At 34.8% G+C, this 19,922-nt stretch overlaps 1 protein-coding gene and 1 pseudogene across 7 annotated transcripts in view; one reads left to right on the top strand and one right to left on the bottom strand.

The window, feature by feature from the left end:
- The window catches only part of MAGI2 (membrane associated guanylate kinase, WW and PDZ domain containing 2), a 1,294,930-nt gene that overhangs the window by 238,287 nt on the left and 1,036,721 nt on the right, over window positions 1-19,922 (top strand). The window lies entirely within an intron of this gene.
- Window positions 2,996-19,922, bottom strand: part of LOC109439248 (prostaglandin E synthase 3) — a 37,690-nt pseudogene continuing 20,763 nt past the window's right edge.

Below are 19,922 nucleotides of genomic sequence, written 5' to 3'. Positions count from 1 at the left end.
AGTTTAGAATACATGAAGCATACAAGAGAAAAGCTCATTGGAACGTTAAGTGGAACAATGAATTTAGGCTAAGTTTGGGCTTTATTATATAGAAAATAAAGATTTCTGAAAACAAATTATTTTTATCAATGCTGAACTCTTTTAAAGTTAATAAAGCAACTGCGTTTAGGACAGATATGTTTTTCCTGAGTTGAATAGCTTCTCAAAGACCAAATGATTAAAACCTGTATTTTCACAACCAAATGATGAGCTTTTGGTACATGAGTATCGAGGAACCTGCCTCCTTAACAACGTCCCATGCAGGTTGGACGTTTTGGAATCACTGGACCATAAGTTCCTACAATGTATGTAACTTTCTCAGATTTGTATTACCAACGTCTTCAGAGGAGGAGGATTCTAGAAACCATATGTAACACAGCTTTCATGGGTAATGTCTGGGTAGAGGAAGTTTGTGTTATAAATTCAATTTGAAAAACAAGGCCGAGAATCAAACGATATATAAAATGTCTTGGTTAAGCAGGGATTGTTTCATGAATGCAAGGAGAGCTGAATTTTTAAGATCTGAATTCTCCCCCAGCTTTTCCTATCTTGAAAAATTGCCCTACTATATATCAATTTGCTGAACCAAAAATCTGAGAGGTATTTATAATTGCTGTATCTCCCTCATCTCCCACATCCAGTTATTCACTAAGCACTGGGTATTCTGCTTCCCAGATGGATTTCAAATCTAATTAATGTATCCTCTACCCTCACTGTATGCCAGGGAATCCTGATTACTGGACTAGACTACTACAAGAGCTTCTTAACTGGTCTTGCCACTTCCTCTCTTTCCCATGCCCCCCAATACATTCCTCACAAAGGAGACAGAGGGAGCTTTTTAAGATATATATCCCATCAGTTCATTTCCATGATTAAAGCTGTATATGGGTGCCCACTGCACTTCAAATACAATCCAAACTCCTCACTGTGGCTTGTAAGGCAAATTTATCCCCTTCTTCTACCTCCAGTAATGCTTCAGCCACATGCCAGCCTTCTTGTATTTTCCTAGACTCTGAGGACCTCTTTCTTGCCTTAGGGCCTTCACATGTACTTATCTCTCTTCTTGGATGATCATTTTCAGGAAGGCATTTCCTAATCACTCTATAAGTGGAAGTCCCTCACATCCCCCAAACTTTGTTATTGCAGCATCCCAGTCCCTTCCTGTATATTATTCTACAAATATGGTAACATACTCGTTTTTTAAAAGATTTTTATTAAAACGTAGGTAATATACAATATTATATTAGTTTCAGGTGTACACCACAGTTAGTGAACATTTGTATACCTAAAGAAGTGATCACCATGATATGTCCAGCAACCACCTGACACCTTATCATGCTGTCACAATATTATTGACCATATTCCCCATGCTGTACATCACATCCCTATGGTTTAATTGTTTTACACCTGGAAACTTGAACCTCATATTCCCTTTCACCTTTTCCCCTCTTTTTAAATTTTTAATTACAGTTCAGATTCAATATTATTTTATATTCATCAGGTGTACAGCATAGCGGTTAGGCATTTATATAATTTAAGAAGTGATCCCCCTAACTAGTCTAGTACCCACTGGCACTATACATAGTTATTACCATATTATTGACTATATTTCCTGTGCTTTACTTGCATCCCCATGACTATTTTGAAACTATCAATTTGTACTTCTTAATCCCTTCACCTTTTCAACCCTGCCCCCAAATCCCCCTCCCATCTATCACCCCAATAAATCTAATATGCATCTGACACAATAGTTATTGCAATATTATTGACTATATTCCTTATGCTGTAGCCTACATCCCCATGACTACTGTGAAACAACAAATTTGTACTTCTTTTTTTTTTTTTAGAGGAGGACAACACATTTAGTTTTATTTTAATCAAATCACAACACTTTCTTTTCCAACTGTTGCAAATTGCATCTAATTTTCTATTACAGGTCCACTTTTAAAAGTTTTCCTGTCACATTATAGCATGGCTCTTTTTTCATACGGAGAAATAGTCCCAAATTCTTACTCAAGTAAAAATAACTCTGTTCCAGTAAATGGTAATACATGAAATTACAGTAAAGTGGACAGCAGACACTTAAAAGGACAACCAAGAAGTCTTCCAACAGTTTATTAGAAAGAATGTAGACATTAAAACAAAAAAATCCCACCGTCATGAACATAAATTGAGGTTTTCAGCCTGGTACAAGCTGAATCAAAAAAATAAAAAATCCAATAGCGTAGTAACATTTTTTCTCTCATTTGCAACACTGACAGTGCAAATACAAATTTGGCCTAAATATACAGACTCTCAAGCCACAATGTACAGCCTTTCTTTGTCCTCCATGCTAAGAGATATAGACGTTTCAGGGTCAAACAATACCAAACGTACAGGCTTCAGAAACCATCTAAGTTAGGACATTCACTAGTTTTAGCTAAGATACATCTGGATCACTGCCACATGATCCCTTATGTACAATAATGTGAAGTAAATTTTTAGAAAAATCGAACTTTATTGGAACAATCCTGATGAATATAACAGGTTACCAGTTTAAGGTATCAACCAATTTGTTTCAGCCAGTTTGAGTCCATGTTCTAAAACCTAAAACTTAGTTGTCTTTCTGTAAGGCAAGAGCTTCCTATCACTTCAGTATCTCTGTTATGAAATAAAGGAGACTTAGGTGAACTGTTTTCATCTTTCGCTACTGCTGTATCAATTGCCTAGGACCTTGAGAGTGTCATTGCATTCTGGGAAATGTCCATGCATAACGTTATTGCCTCAGTTGACTTAAAATTGCCCCATACAATGGTATATCAACCCTTAGTGAAGGCTTTAAGAAAACAAACAGGTTGAAAATGGGTTAAAAGAAGCAAATACAGCATCTGCCTTTAGAGTTATCAACTCAGGGATTCTCAGTTCTGAAATCTGCAGAGAAGTTGTTTTCTTTCTCAAAATCCAGTGAGTGTATTTCTTACTCCAGATCTGGCATTTTTTCATCACCACTGTCTGTGAATCATCATCTGCTCCATCCACTTCTGGTAAATCTACATCCTCATCACCACCCATGTTGTTCATCATCTCAGAGAAATGATCCAAAGTAGACATGTCTTCATCTGAATCGTCTTCCCGCTCTTTCCAATTATTGAAGTCCACATTAAGCTAATTAAGCTCTGCCCTTTCTTTGGTTAACTTTGGCCATGACTGGCTAGATTCTCCTTTTCATAAACAACATAAAATTGATCAATCCGTTCTTTCATGCTTGGAATCATTTCGATCAATACAGTGAAAAAGATCCATTTCATTTAAATGTTTAAAATTATCATTTCCTCCAAGACAACTGCATGTAAGTTTGGATTTTTCAAAATTTACATTAACATCTTTACTGTCTTCAACACAGAATTCAATGAAGACATAGTCCCTTTGATCACTTTAGTCCCATATCACTTGCAGAAGCAGGCTGTATCATGAATCGGTCAGGGGGGTGGGTGAACGGGTGAGTGGGCCTCTCCCGTGGCAGGTGATGAGCAGTCACCTCTTCTCTGGTGGCCACTCTGGTGTTTTCTCCCCAATGTGGTCTTTCCTCCCAATTTGTACTTCTTTATCCCTTCCCCTTTTCACCCATCCCCAAACCTCCCTACTGTCTGGCAACCATCAAAATATTCTCCATATCTATGAGTTCATCTGTTTTGTTTAGATTTCACATAAAAGCAAAATCACACTGCATCTGTCTTTCTGTCTGACATACTCTACTCAGCACAATGCCCTCCAGCTCCATCCATGCCACTGTAGATGGTGAGAACCCATTCCCTTCTCTGGCTGAGTAATATTCCAATATATATATATATATATATATATATATATATATATATATATATATATATATATATATGTCATCTACTTTTTATCCATTCATCCATTGGTGGACATTCAGGCTGCTTCCCCATCTTGGCCATTGTAAACAATGCTGCAATGAACATATGGATGCACATATCCCTTCAACACAGTGTTTTGGACTTTTTCAGTTAAACACCCAGAAGTGAGATTACTGGGTCCTTCTTTGCCTCTTGCTATAGCCTTTGTTTTAAAGTCTATTTTGCCTGGTATAAATATTGCTACCCTAGCTTTTTTGTTTGTTTGTTTACATTTTCATGAAATTTCATTTTCCATCCTTTACTTTCAGTCTATGTGTGTCTTTCAATCTGAAGTAAGTCTCTTGTAGGCAGCATATGTAAGGGTTTTGTTTTCTTATCCATTCAGCCACCCTATCTTTAATTGAAGCATTTAATTCATTTACATTTAAAGTAATTGTTGATATATATATATATATATATATATATATATATATATATATATATAGTTATTGCCATATTATTATTCATATTTTTGTTTTTTGTTTTTTCCTTCTTCAAAAAGAAGTCCCTTCAACACTTCTTGTAATACTGGTTTGGTGGTGATGAACTCTTTCAGCTTTTTCTTGTCTGATTAGCTTTTTATCTCTCCTTCAATGCTACATGATAGCTTTGCCAGGTAATCTTGGTTGTATGTCGTTGCTTTTCATCACGTTGACTATTTGTGCCAGTCCCTTCTGACCTGCAAAGCTTCTATTGAGAAATCAGCTGACAATCTTATGGGAGCTCCCTTGTAGGTAACTAACTGATTTTCTCTTACTGCTTTTAACATTCTCTCTTTGTCTTTAACCTTGGCATTTTAATTATGATGTTTCTTGGATTGAGCCTCTGGGTTCATCTTTTTTGGGATTCTTGGTGTATCCTGGGCTTGCATCCCTATTTCCTTCACCAGATTAGGGAAGTTTTCAGTCATTACTTCTTCAAATAGGTTTTCAATCCCTTGATTTCTCTCTTTTCCTTCTGGTACCACTATGATTCAAATGTTGTTACACTGGATGTTGTCTCAGAGGCCTTTTAAACTGTCCTCATTATTTTTTTAAAAATTATTTTTGCTTTTCCCTTTTCCCATCGGATGTTTTCTGCTATGTTGTCTTCCAAATAGCTGATTTGATCTTGTTCTTCGTCTAGTCTGCTGGTGATTCCTTCTAGTGCATTCTTCATTTCAGTTATTGTACTTTTCACTTCTAACTGGTTCTTTTTTATGTTTTTTATCTCCATTTTTATGTTTCCTATCTCTTTGTTGAAGTTCTCCCTGAGATTATTGAGCATCCTTATAACCAGTGGTTTGAACTCTGTTAGATTGTCTCCATATTATTTTTTGTTCTTTTTCTGTAGCTGTGTTTTGTTTTTTATTTGGGATCTGTTTCTTTGTCTCCCCATTTTGGCTGCCTCCCTATGTTTGTTTCTATGTATTAGGTAGGGGTACTATGCCTTCCAATCTTGGTAGATTGGCCTTATGTAGTAGGTGTCCTCTGTGACCCAGTGGCAGTCTCCCTGGTCACCAGAGCTGCGTTTTCCAGATGTGTCCCTTGTGGGGGTTTTTTGTGCCCGCCTGTTGTAATTAAGACTTGGTTGCGTTTGCAAGTCAATTGGAGGGATTCACACTCAGGATGATTGATTGTGAGGACTGACCATGACTACATTGGAGGAGCTGTTGTGCAGGAGCTGACCCTACAGAGCAGGGTTTGCTGCATCAGGGCTCTGATGACTGCCCAGTCTGTCCATAGGTGTGTCATTCTTGGAGGTGGCTAGGTGATGCTCCAGTTCATTCTGAAGCTGGCCACTGAGAATGCTAACCCCAGGGCCTCTTGGGAGAAGACCCACTTCAGGCCAAGTTCAGCCACAGCCTGTGCCCTACCTGGGGCCACCTGGCATGAACCACAAAGCACTGGGCTTGGATGTGCCTAGAGACTCCAAGCTGTGAACTAAGGCCAGCTGCCACTAGTGCTGATTTTAGGGCTGCTCAGCAAGAGGTACTAGACATGCTGAAGCCAGAACCTGCTTGTTTGGGTTTTGTGCAACTTTGAGAGATTTTAGGAAAGTCCAATGCATGCTCCAAACCAGACTGTTTAAAAGGAAAAGCCACTGGGAGCAGCTTGGGTTTGCCCAAAAGTTGGATGGGGCAGGGTCTCAGGGAATCAGGGGAACGAACTATGTTAGCCAGGTTAATGGAGACTCACATATGCAGCTGCCTGGGTCTGCATGCTGGGAGGAGGAGGGCTCAACAAAGAAGTAATGGCTTTCACCAGCTCCTCCCTCCACAAGAAACTACCCCTCCAGTCCTCATCCTGGAGCCAAACAACTCAGTTTCTCCCTGTATGTCCCGGATGCCTTTTGAGCTGTTGCCCCAGTGCTGGAGCTCAGAATGAGTGAGTCTGTCAGTGAGTAAATTCATGTGTGGTCCCTTTAAGAGGAATGCCTGGAACTGCAGCCACCTTCTATCTCACTGAACCAAAATTTCTGCTGGCTTTCACAACCAGAAGTTATGGGGACTTCTCTCCCCAATGTTGGAACCCTGGGCTAGGAGGCCTGGTGTAGGGCTGGCATCCCTCACAGCCAAGATATCCCTCCCCATTCTTAATGGTCACACACAAGTGTGAGACCAGCCCAGTCCATTTCTCTGCCCCTCCTACCAGTCTCAAGGTAGCTTCTTCTCTATGTCCATAATTGTAGGGCTTTGGTTCAGCTAGACTTCAGGTAATTTTCAATGATGGTTGTCCTGCAGCAAGATACTTATTTCTTTGTATATCTGTTTGTGTCTGTCCTCTACTGGGTTACAAACTCTGTGAAGGCAGAATCTATGTCTTTTTTTATTCATCTTTATAAAGGCAGCATCATGTTCATTTAATTCAACAAATTTGTTGACTATATAAGATGTGGTGTTTTAAGTTCTTGATATACAGCAGTGAATAAAACAGATAGAAATTCTTGCCCTCATGGAACTTATAGTAGTTGTGGGAAACCAACAAGAAATAGATAATGAGGTAAAATTTAAAATATGTCAGATGGTGTATTGGTAGAAAAAAGTAAAATAAGGCACAGAAAAACCAAAGGAAATGGTGGTTATGTATAGGTTTTATTACTTTAAATGGGGGTGTGGTAGGGAAGGTCTCAATTTATAATATTAATAATATGTATCTAACAGATTGAAAATAATGTTAATTTATGTATAATTAATATAATGCATGTTATGTATTATAGCAATGTGTTAGATTGATATAAAAATATAATTATAGATTAATACCTATAACATTAATCAGTTAAAAACATCCTATGTACAGAGAAGAGATATTTGATAAATTCAACATCTCGTCACCATAAAATATCTTTATAACTTAGGACTGAAAAGATACTTTTAAAATATTTTTTAAGATTTTTGGCACAAATCATCAGAATCATACATTCCCTTAGAGTTCCAATCAAGTCAGAAGTTAGAAATGCCAACCAAATACATTTAATATTGACCTAGAAATGCTAAACAATATAATTAGGGAAACGAACAAAAGGATGGAATAAAAGCAAAAGGCATGCATACTGGAAAAGTGGAGTGAAAATTATTTTCATATAATGTAATTATATTCATGGAAAACCATTATACCCAACTAATAACATGTTAGAACTTATAAGTTTCCAGTTAAAACATAAGACGTAAAAAAACTAGAAACATTCTGTTGGGAGAATACCATTCATAATAGCAAGAAAAAAACAACATAGTTCGGATTTGATTTTTAAATAATTTTCAGGAAATGATTTTACTGAAACATATTTTTCAGAACTTGAATAATTTGAGACATGTCATCACCATATGTAGAAGACCCAATCATTGAAAATATGTCAACTCTTTCAAATTATTCTATAAATTAACATAACCCAAATCAAAGCCAAAATGAAATTTATGGGAAAGTAACAAAATAAATTTCTGTGGAAAAAATAAAGTATCAGATTAGTCAGTAAAATATGAAAACAAAAAAGAGGAATTTGCCCTACTCAGAATTAAAATATATTACTATTCCACAAAACTCAAAGCAAAGTAATGCTGGTGAAGAAATCAACAGAGAATGCAGTGGAACAAATTAAGAATTCAGAATTATACCTACACATGTGTGGGAGGGAATAAAAAAAGTTGTTATTTTTAATCAATAGAAAAAGTTTGTGCCTTATTTTTTAAAAATATCATTGGTTTACTTTATAACTATTAAAGAGCAAAATAAGTGCTTCACAGATCAAAATTATTCCAGATCAAGTAAGAATTAAATTGTTTTAAAAGTGATAAAAGCATAGTAGTGTATGTTAGCATGTAACTTGTAATATTTATATAATTGCAGAACAAATACTATAGGCAGAAAACACAAAAGAATTGATAAAATTTGTCTTCAAAGAAATTAGAAACTTTAGAATGGTACACCAAGCACATACCTAAACAAAAAAGCTTCAGTTGTTATAAAGTGTAACATATATGAAAAATTATTAATATTACTAATTTTAATTGGCTATTAAGAGAATGACCAAAAAAGACTGTGCGAAATCAAAATTAAAAAAACAAACTGATCCAAAAATGAGCAAAAGACAGGAACATACACTTCACCAAATTAGATACACAAATGGCAATTAAGTACTAAAAAAATGATTAACATCATGTCATCAGTGAATTGAAAATTGATACAATGACTAGAGAGCACTGAACACCTATTAGAATTCTGGCAAGGATATGGAGCAACAGGAACTCTCGCTCACTGCTGGTGGAAATGCAAAATGGTACAGACAGCCAGTTTGAAAGTTAGTGTGGCAGTTTCTTACAAAGCTTAACATAGTCATGCGAACTCCAGCAATTTTGTTCCTTGGTATTTATTGAAATGAGGTGAAAACTTATATTCACACACAAACCTGAACACAAATGTTTATAACCACTTTATTAATTATTGCAAAAAACTGGAAGCAGCCAAAATGTCCTTCAATAGGTGAAAGTATGAACAAACTGGTATACCCATAGAATGGAATATTATTCAACGCTAAGAAGAAATGAGCTATCATGCTATGAAAAGACATGGAGGAAACTGAAATGCATATTGCTAAGTGAAAAAGCCAATCTGAAAATGATTCCAAGTATATGACAAACTGGAAAAGACAAAACTGTGGAGACAGTAAAAAGATCAGTGGTTTCTGCAGGGGATGGCGGGAGGAGGTGAGTAGGTCGAGTACAGAGTATTTTGGAAGCAGTGAAATTATCCTGTATGATACCATAATGATGGATACATCGCATTTTATGTTTTTCAAAATCCATAGAACTGTACAGCACAAAGAGTCAACCCTAATATAAACTATAGTCTTTAATAAATAATGTATCAATATTAGTTCATCAGTTGTAACAAGTCTACCACATTGCAAAATGTTAGTAATAGGGAAACTAAGTGGTGGGGAAAGAAAAGGAGTATATGAGAACTCTATACTTTCTGCTTAACTTTTCTGTACACCTAAAAATGTTCCAAAATAATAAAGAATTTTTTTTTTACATGGGCTAAAATCACATACAGGAAATTCACTAAAAAATTAAGTGTCCCAAACATTTAGTGACACATTTGTTCCCACTAATAATCCAAGAAATGAACATAGAAATAAGAGTAGAGTACTTTTTTTTGTCTATCAATATAGCAAAGATTAACAGGAATGAAGCTCCTGGGATTATCTTTGTTTTGAGGAAATAGACCCTCTGCTATACAGCCTGTGGAACTGTATCAGGACAAACTTTCTGCATAGATATTTATCAAAATATATCAATTTTTTTTGTCTTGTTCTTTTGTTGCTTTTGGTTTATATACCACATATCAGTGAAATCACACCTCAATACATTTAATTAAAAAAATATATCAAATTACTAAAATAAAAATATCTACTTCTTTGACTAATGTCCCAAATCTGTGCATTTATATCAAGGAAACAGATAAATTAGAAAATACACAGCTACCATGTTATTCATTATAGTTTATTATAATAACAAAATTACAAACAATGAAAGTCCAATAAAAAGGGATTGGTTAAATATATTTTGTGCATACATATGAAGTATTTAAAATTATCTAAGTCCATAGGTAATACCATGGAAAGGTGTTTGTTACATTGTATTTAGGATGAAAAGCACGTTACAGAGCCTTGTTATTGTTTTAAATAATATACACACATATGGAAAAGTCTGGGAGACCGCAAACCAGTAATGGCTGTGGCTGGATCATAGGATATTTGTTACTTTAATGTTTTCCTTTATATTTATATTTAATTTCTGTTCTTTATGAACTGTTAATACGTTGCTTATATAAACTTTAAACTATATAAACCTCTTACAAAAGAAAGGTGATAATTCTGACAAGCTAAAATAGAATATTAGCACTTCTTAGATCTGAGAAGGGACCTCAGAGATTGTTTATTAGAGCCTCATTATTTAACAGCTCAGGAATCAAATGCTTTAGTGAAGTGAATTCCCCAAATTGAATTATAGGCTGAACTGGTGTCTTGTGAATCTCAATGCAAAATTCTTTCACAGCACAGTGGCAATCTCCAAACAATGCTTTTAGTAGAAGCACCTTCTAAAATATTATGTGTGTGTATTCATTAAACAAAAACATGCTAATCTCTTTACATGACTTGTTTGTTTTCTATACATTTATGTCTTCTGAATCTCAATCCTATATATTTTTTTCTCCATGGAACAATCGCAATCTAAAGAATCCTTTGTAGGAAAGAATAGAATGACTATATACGTCTGTCTGTGATACACAACCATGCAAATCTTACTTGCATGTTTTTCTTTTATTTTCTCCTATATAAATTTGTTGTCATATAGTTCAACCATAAATCTTTTAACATTGTCAGTAAAATGGAGATATTTTCTATTTCCACCTAAGCGAAAACACATTTCATATCTATCAGCTCCTTTGATCTTTAGAGTAATCAAAATCTAAAATACTGTACCTATAGCCAATAAATTTTTGCAGAGAAAAAAATATGTTGCGGAGAATTAGAGATGTGTCTTCTAATTCCATATACACCAACATATGGTGCAGTTTCTCGGAGGTTCATTTCTAAATATAAATTGTAGATGGATGGGGGATAAAGATAGGCTAGTAATGGATATTACATTTGGTAGTATTTTTCCTTATATGGACTGGTCTGATTTCTTAATAGCTCAACTCTAGATAGTGCCAAAATAGGAAGAGAAATGATCATCAACACACTACTTTTTGGATAAATGTAAAGCAAGTGTTTATAAATTTTGCTTTTCTGAAAAAGAATCAGAAGGTTAAATATATTATTAGAATTAAAGTAATACCGCTACCTATATTAAAATTTCATAACTATAATTTATAAATTTTAAAGTCATTACAATGTTTTATTTATTAGGTTGAAAATCAAAGAGGGCAGATCAGATCAGCTCTTTTAAAATACCTCCTGCACTGATGGCCCATATCTTACTCTCATTTATGCCACCAATTTCCCATAAGTAAACGCTTAAGAGTCTCCTCTGAATACTTAAATTCCATTCTAATTGTAATCGCTTCCAACTATTAACATTTGTCTTGGGAGGAATTACTGCTTCTTTAGAGCAAATATGGTCTCAGTCCTTTTAATATAATGGTAAGAGTATTCTTAAGAACATCGTATTTCAAAATATTTAGGTGTTTAATATGGAGTGAACTAAATATCTAGATGATTTACTAGATTATCTAGATAATCACATATCAGTTGACATATTAGAGATTCTGGTGTCATATATTCATATTTTCCAAAACTATATTGGGGGTTATGTATTCGGTCCCAAATAGAGCTGACCTCTGAAATATTTGGGAAATAAATGGCAAAATGATGTAATCCTGTATGTTTATGTTTGGCTTTGTATGTTCATACTGTATGTATATACTATGTGTTTGTGTGTGTAGCTATATATATATATATATATATATATATATATATATATATGTGTGTGTGTGTATATATATGTGTATATATATATATATATATATATATATATATATATATATATATACACTTAATATTGTTGTGGGTTTTTTTATTTATTTTTTAAATTTATTGGGGTGACAATTGTTAGTAAAATTACATAGATTTCAGGTGTACGATTCTGTATTACATCATCTATAAATCCCATTGTGTGTTCACCACCCAGAGTCAGTTCTCCTTCCATCACCATATATTTGATCCCCCTTACCCTCATCTCCCACCCCCCACCCCCCTTACCCTCTGGTAAATATTGTTGGTTTTTTAAGACAAGAAAATTCATGATAAAAAAAGAGATAATATTACAACAATTTAGACCTGACATTTCTATAAAAAAGCATTATTTAGGTAGTACATGTACTTTGTTTTAAGGTACCAGCTTATGTCTCAGCAGTTAGTTGTCACTGTGAATTCAGGCGTGATCATTTTAATTTTGTCACCTTTTAGCCTCCAGTAGTGTTTCTCAGTCCTTATTGGCTTAGAAAGGTTTCCAATAGCAGGGTTCTCTTTCTCATTTAAGAAGAACCCATAATGTTATCCTGATTATCTTCAAAATGCCTGCCCTTGAGCATGTTTCAATGAAATGTGGTCTTTTGCTCGCATTTACCTATTATCACAGTCATCATATATAATATTCATCTCTTGTTAAAGGCAGACTTGTGGTGTGTCTAAATGGAGACTGATTCATTCATTGATTAATTGACTCATTTAGCAAACACCATTGAATACCTGCTATATAATAATTATGTTGTTGGTACAAAAATGATTGATCTGGAAACTACCCTCCACAAGCTCCAAATATAAAGAAAGATGGAATGGGTGACAGTCTTGTAGGAACGATATTGACAACCGTTGTTGATCATTAAGTATGGGTGATGGGTGCATGATACTTCACTATACTATTCTCTCCCTTTGAATATGTTGAAAAATGTCCCATAATAAAGAAGTTTTATTTTTGCTTTTTAAAAAATAAAAGTCCTTTATCAAGGTTTATTCTATTCAACTGTGTATGTGTATCCCATTCCCCTAAAAAGAAACCACTGAACCTTGGTTTGTTTTTCCTTTCAACCTTACTGTTTCTGAAAATGTCAGACCCATTATTCATAATTTAACCATTTCTCCCCAGCATCGGTTTCTAAAATTCCGTACTCTGAAAAGGTAACAGAGAATAATATCTACTTTTCTCCAAATTTAGGATTAAAAATGAGGTTAGGAAGTTGGCTGTATTGCAGTTCTCTCCAGAATCACCTCCCTTCCTCAGTGTCTAGGCCATTAGTTTTGTCATTTGGTTATGACTGTTCCCTTAGTGAACTGATACTATTAATTTTGTTACCATACTTTCCTCCTTTTTGTTCATTTTGTTATGTTTTGGAGAAAAGATATTCTGAGTTGCACCTTTATTTCTCCATCTTAAGTCAGACCAGTCCTCAATTTTTATTTCCTTAAAGACCAAAAGGAAAGGAAAAAATTATCTGGGAATATATAACAAAGAGAATACCTTAAATTTTGCTATAACCAAAATATCCATAAGTGTCCCATAAACTTGAAGTTGCATTCAAGTTTGCAAATACTATGAAGAACTTATTATATTTTATGTCTCCTTTACAAGGAATTTTTCCAATAGCTGACCTCCAGTAGAGGTCAGCCTCCCTTCTGCTTTTCTCATACATATGCTAAAAATTACTGCATTTATGTACATTTTTATTACCTATTACCCTGTAATAACAGATTACTACTATATACTGAAAATAGTGCAAAAATGAATCAGGTATTTTAGTTTTTCAAAATTACATGAAAGCTCTTCAAAAGAACTATTTTAGGAAAATACAAAGTCAAGCTTCAGACTGGGAGAAAATATTTGTAACAAATACCAGGGGTGCCAAAAATATGTATACACATGACTTGTATTCATCTTTTGTTATTGGGCACCCTCTGTGTATCTGATAAAGGACCCAGAATATTTAAAATAACTGATAAATATTCTTATACCCAGAATGTTTAAAATATCTCTAATTTCAGTAATAAGAAAACAAACAAATTTTTAAAAAATTGTCAGTATATTTAAAGAGATGCTTCAACAAAGGGCTCAAGAAAATTTTTTCAGATGATGGAACTGTTCTATATTTTGACTGTGGTGATTACAATACATAACTGCATGTTCATCAACATACATAGAATTATTTACCTAAAAACTATGAATTTTACTATATGTAAATTATACCTCAGTAAATAAAAAAAACTGAAGGAAAAATACATTTTCAGACCAAAAAATGGTGTGAAAGATAAAAATATTACCACAGTATTTTAAATGTTAACTAACTAAATCATCAACACAGTGATAGGCTAATCTGAGACCTACAAACGCAGACTTAATCAAGTTTGAATGCCTTGTCTTAAACCGAGTTCTCTGAAAACATATTGTGAGACATAAAATTACGTGCAGAACATATATTGGGAATGTCCTTGGGAAATACCTGTAAGGACATGAGGGTGGCAGAATTAGATGGCGGAGAAGCGACCCGCAGGGGCAGTAACTGAGACCTGAGTGGAGCCTACAGCGTGCTGTGCAGAGCAGATGGACCTTCGGAGCTCCGTAAAGTGAGGTAAGAAGGCTGGGTCAGTGCAGCCCTCTTTGGTCACAGGCTGTCTTTGGTCACAGGCTGCAACCCAGGAAAGGGGCCAGAGGCAATTCCTAGTGAGGGACTCAACAACTGTTCCATTAAGCATCCACATCCCAGCACCTAGGAAATGGGTATGTCCATCCTGAAAATGGGGTCGGGCTGAGCATCTCAGAATCTATCACATGTATATATTTGAAACTTCTAGTGGCATATTATTTTTAAATATTTTTAAAAACAAAATTTTAATCTACTTTCATGCATATACAAGGATATACATTGCAATATTGATGCGAAAACGACCTAAATGCCCCTTAATAGAGAACTAAACTATCATACATTAATAAAATAGAGTATCATGAAACTATTAAAAAGTATCAGAACTGTTTCCGAGTAGTAGGTAAAAACCTTCAGGATAATAGCATTATGTGGAAAAAGAAGCAAAGATAGAGCAGTGCCCATAGTGTTCTGCCTTTCGTGTACAAGTGGGTGGGGTGGGACAGTATCCATTTTTATTTGCTAGTGATTGCCGAAAGGCACTCTGAAAGAATCCATGAGAAATCAAAGTGACTACGTGGGGTAGGTTTGGATGGAGATAGTGTGAACTTGTCTCATTGGGTCAAGGAGAAGAAGGAAGCCTTTTATTATTTAAAACATTTTCAAACATGGGTGTATTATCTATTCAAATAATTTAACTGTATAAATTTGAAAATTATTAATATAAGCATTCTCTCAGGGAAAAAAGCTAACTAAAACCTTCCATTGGCCACTATCAATGTCAGAATAAAATCACGAAGCAAGGCCTTCATCACGTTTACCTAGAAAATCACAGCTACACTGTGCTACCGTGTTTCCCCGAACATAAGACTGGGTCTTATATTAATTTTTGCTCCAAAAGACGCCTTAGGGCTTGTGTTCAGGAGATGTCATCCTGAAAAATCATGCTAGGGCTTATTTTCCAGTTAGGGCTTATTTTCGGGGAAACACAGTATCTGTTCTCCCTGTTCTTATTACTGCTTGCAATTTATTCTCAACACAGCCGTCAAAGCGGGACTTTATAAAAAGCTATCCGATCATATTATTCCTTCACTCAAATCCTCCATTGGCTTCTCATCCTCCTGAGTCTAAAAGCAGAGATCCTTGCAACCAGCTCCAAGGCCCCACGCGATCTCAGTCCACTTGCCCCCATCCTTTCTCAACCCTCTCATCCTTTACCCTCTGACGTCATCTCCTAGGACTCTGCCCTCTCTCACTCGCCCAGTCACACTGGCCTCCTTCCTCTTATCACAGCAAGACAGATGCCTCTCCCTCAGGACCTTTGCACTTTTCCTCCCCCAGAATACTCTTTGCTCACATACTGTTTAGTTCATAATTTCATAGTTATTTAACTTTCAGAAAAAGATTTCTCTCCTATGTGGGGATCCTGGGTTTGTCTATAAGAAAAAAAAAAAGTGATGTTTTGTCTTGTGTCGAATGTAATTTGTGGATAACCTTTTCTACATTATTTTAAAAATGATTTTCAGAGAGCCATGTCAGTGCTTTTAGTTGCCATGTGTTATAAAAATTTTGGATTTTATACCTTTGATTATACCAAGCCTGCTTTATAAAAGTGATTCTTAATATTTTTACATTTATCTAAATATATTTTCCAATCTTTCATCTGGATACAGTTACTCTGAATATCTATTGTACTTCTGTTATACCCCACATTTTCGTAGACCTTAATTCCGTGTCATCAGTGCTTGAAAGTGTGTGCTATTTTCACTAACTGATAATGATTCCCTTAGTATTATGTGCCGTAATCTCAGTATTAGTTCAGCTCATAAGAAGTCAAGTAAGCTTCCTTCTAACTAGTACAGAGATACAAGTACACAAATGAGAGAGAAATTAATTGTAAACAATCAAGCCCAATAACGTAGGACTTTTAGGATCTTATTTTCACAAGGAAACAGCCATCACTTCTAAGAAGTGATTAGAAGGCTGGCTCAGATTTAGAGAGAGAAGCTACATTCAGCAGTTGATTATCTCTTGGGAAGAATTCTTAAACACACTTCCTGAACAACAGGAAGTCAAAGATGAGCTTACAGTACAGAAAACGTGCCTAGGAGCTTACAATACAGAAAACGTGTTCACTGAAATAACAGTAATTGTTATACATACAAAATATATATAATACAAAATATAGCTGATCTTTCTCATGCCTTAAGATAGGCGATTTGTGTTAAAGAGATAATTATGGAACCTCAGGTAATGCTATTCTCAACAAAATGATAAGCTCTACTATATCAGAGACCTTGTAATATTTGCCAAGATGAAGTGGTTAGCATATGAAAAGCACGAGCTAGTGTCTTGCATACAGTATGCACTCAGCTGTTTACTATCATTATCACCATTTTGATATCCCTTGCATAGTGCCTAGTCCTTTGCCGAGGACATAGAAAATGCTCAGCAAAATACATAGTTTTAACTTGAATTGAAAATGATTGAAATAGTGATTCTTTTCTTACAAAAAAATGCCTCCCCCCCAGAAAAAGGGAAACAACAATGAGCATCAAACAAAAAACAAGGAAAACAATTATGTGAACATAGAAACTGTTTCGGGTGGGGGACATGTGGGAAATAGCTGTACCTTCTACTCAATTTTTCTGTGAACAAAACTACTCTAAAATGTGAAGTGTGCAAAATAAAGCATGTCATTTATGTTTTTAATCAAAAGACATTTTCTACTATAATTTGTATGACTTTAAATGTGGCTAATACATATAATGATGAAAAATCAAAAAATGAAAAATTAGTAGTTCTTAGTGTATGCGTGCATGTGGGTGGGTGGGTGTGTGTGTGTGTGTGTGTGTGTGTGTGTGTGTGTTTCATTTTGTCTTACCACAGTGTTTTCAAATATGTAGTTTTAATTTGGGGTAATTATTTTTTAGAAAGCAAATGCAGAAGTACATGATATAGTACAAAAGAGATTACAGGAAAGACATATCTTAATTTTCCTTTAATTCAAATATCTTCTGTTTAGTCTATTACTCTATTAAGTTCACAGAACAAAAATACTGTGACTTGAAGAAAGCAATATTTGCTAATTAAGGACTTTCCATTTTCATTGTTAGTTATCTACAGAGGGCAGCAGAGAGCTTCGGTTCAGACTAACTGGTTGGGTAAGCGGGTTTTAAGAGCTGCTTTCTGATTCAGCATCATCGGAACCACTGTGAAATGTGTCCAAATCAGAGTTCATTTTGCAAAGCTTACGTGGTTGTTTGCCATACTTGGAAGAGAACAGGGAGAAGCAGGGGTCAGAATCAACTACTTCACTATGGTCATGGCCAGGCAGCAAATCACTACATTCAGTGTGTCAAGTAGCTCATTAACAGTGCTCCAAAGTCTGATACTAGTATAGATATATCATATATATATATATATATATATATATATATATATATATATATATCACTAAAATATTGCAAAATACATTGTAGTCAGATTCTCACAAATACCAATTATGGTGTTTTAGAAAATTATAAACTGATAATCATTAATGACTAATGGCCCAAGGCAAATTCTATGATGTTTTAAGGTAAATTTGGTTTTGAGCACTTTTCCATTAATGTATCTATACCTCTAATTCTACACTTTATTCATTAATTTTTGTGCTATAATGAAATTCAAAATATATCCAAGATGCCCCTAGCCCACCTGTATCCAGAGTAATAATTCTTTGTCCACTATTGGGTTCTGATTCTGAGATAGATAGAGTTTACCTTGTAGGATGTTATTAATATATGCCCTTGAGGTCAACACTTATGGACTGAAAGGGAAGAAAGAAAAACTCCTCAGCAGGAAAGGTCAAACTGCAGGGCAGGCCAAACCCCACGGGATGCTATGGACCTAGAATGGTCCTTAAGCATCCTCCTAAATCTGGCTGAGAGTGTGAGGTCTTTATACGTTCACCTGGGTCAGTCAGCGCATGTGGGCCACGCCCAGGAAGGGGCGTGACCTTGGCCAAGGCAGCTCCCACCATCCCTGCTAAGGCAGCAAGTCCCTTCCTAAGGGGATATTTGACTAGGTCATCACAGTGTCTGCCACATTCAGATACAGTAAAAAGTAATGAAAATGCTTTATCCTAACACAGGAGGGATGACTTTAAATTTACTTAGCAAGCTGTTATTTATTATGGCATTATGTCATTAATTCAGGCTTTTTAAGAGGCTGTTATATTAGTGGGTCTGTGTTACCTCCTTCAAGTTCTGGTTCTTAACAAGTGAGACAGGTAATAAATTAAAATATTGAAGCAAATACTCTATCCAAGGTTTATATTAATGAAAAAAAGAAAAAAAAATATCAAAAAACAAAATAGAAAGTGACTAGAGGAACATTTAATTGTGCTTGAAAGAACAGATTACAACACCTTCAGGCATTTCTCATTTAGAGAAATCCTTAGAGACCCAGCACTAAAGCAGCATGGAAAGGGGTGGAAAAAAATGTACCTATCTAACATATGGACAAATAGAGAAACATAAAGAAGAAAATTAAAAATATACAGTCTCCCACCCCAGAGAAAATCACTAATGGTAGTGTAATTTTCCTTTTAATCATTTTTTCCTAATATAAAGTTTTGATTCAGATTTACTCACATATACAAAACCATTTTTTTCTATTCCATTAAAATGTGTTCAAATGAAACCATGCATCTACTGCAGGTTGCCCCACTTTTTGGCACATGCAGCATATAATTAGCACCAATGCAAGTAATGGTAACATGAATACCTGAACCATGATGCATATTTCAAACTTTTTTGCTGGGAGAAACTTCATAAAATGGAATTATCTGGTTGAAGATAAATAACAAGTTAAGATTCTTGATATATTGCCAAACTGGAGTTAAAATAGTGTGTGTATCAAATTATGCTGCTTCAGATATTTTTATATTTTTTCAGTAGTTTTTGTAAAATTTGATAAGGAAGAGAATATTTCCTATTGTTTAATTTTTTATTTATTTGTTTAAGTGAAAGTAAACATTTCTTAGTTATATGTCTCTTTTATATAAATTACGTACTTGCTAGACAATCAGTGCTTTCTTAATTGATTTCTAAGTCTTCTTTTTCCATTAAGGATATTTTCCTTTGGGGGATTTTTTTTCCCATTTTTGTTGTTGTTACAATGATTTTTCCCAGTTTTTCCTTTCACTTATGATTACTTCCTGTACTACACATTTTTTGTGTCTATGAATTCAAACACAAAGTACTTTTTATTTGTAATTTCTTCCTTAACTTTTATCCTTCTAAAGTTTTTTCTCAGAGATCATATATACCGTATGTCCACCAACATTTATTGTAGTGATTTTTTAAAAACTCTTTAATCCATATAT

Source organism: Rhinolophus sinicus, linkage group LG09 (genome assembly GCF_036562045.2).
Source record: "Rhinolophus sinicus isolate RSC01 linkage group LG09, ASM3656204v1, whole genome shotgun sequence".
Lineage (NCBI taxonomy): Eukaryota > Metazoa > Chordata > Mammalia > Chiroptera > Rhinolophidae > Rhinolophus > Rhinolophus sinicus.
This window is presented reverse-complemented; position numbering and strand designations above follow the sequence as displayed.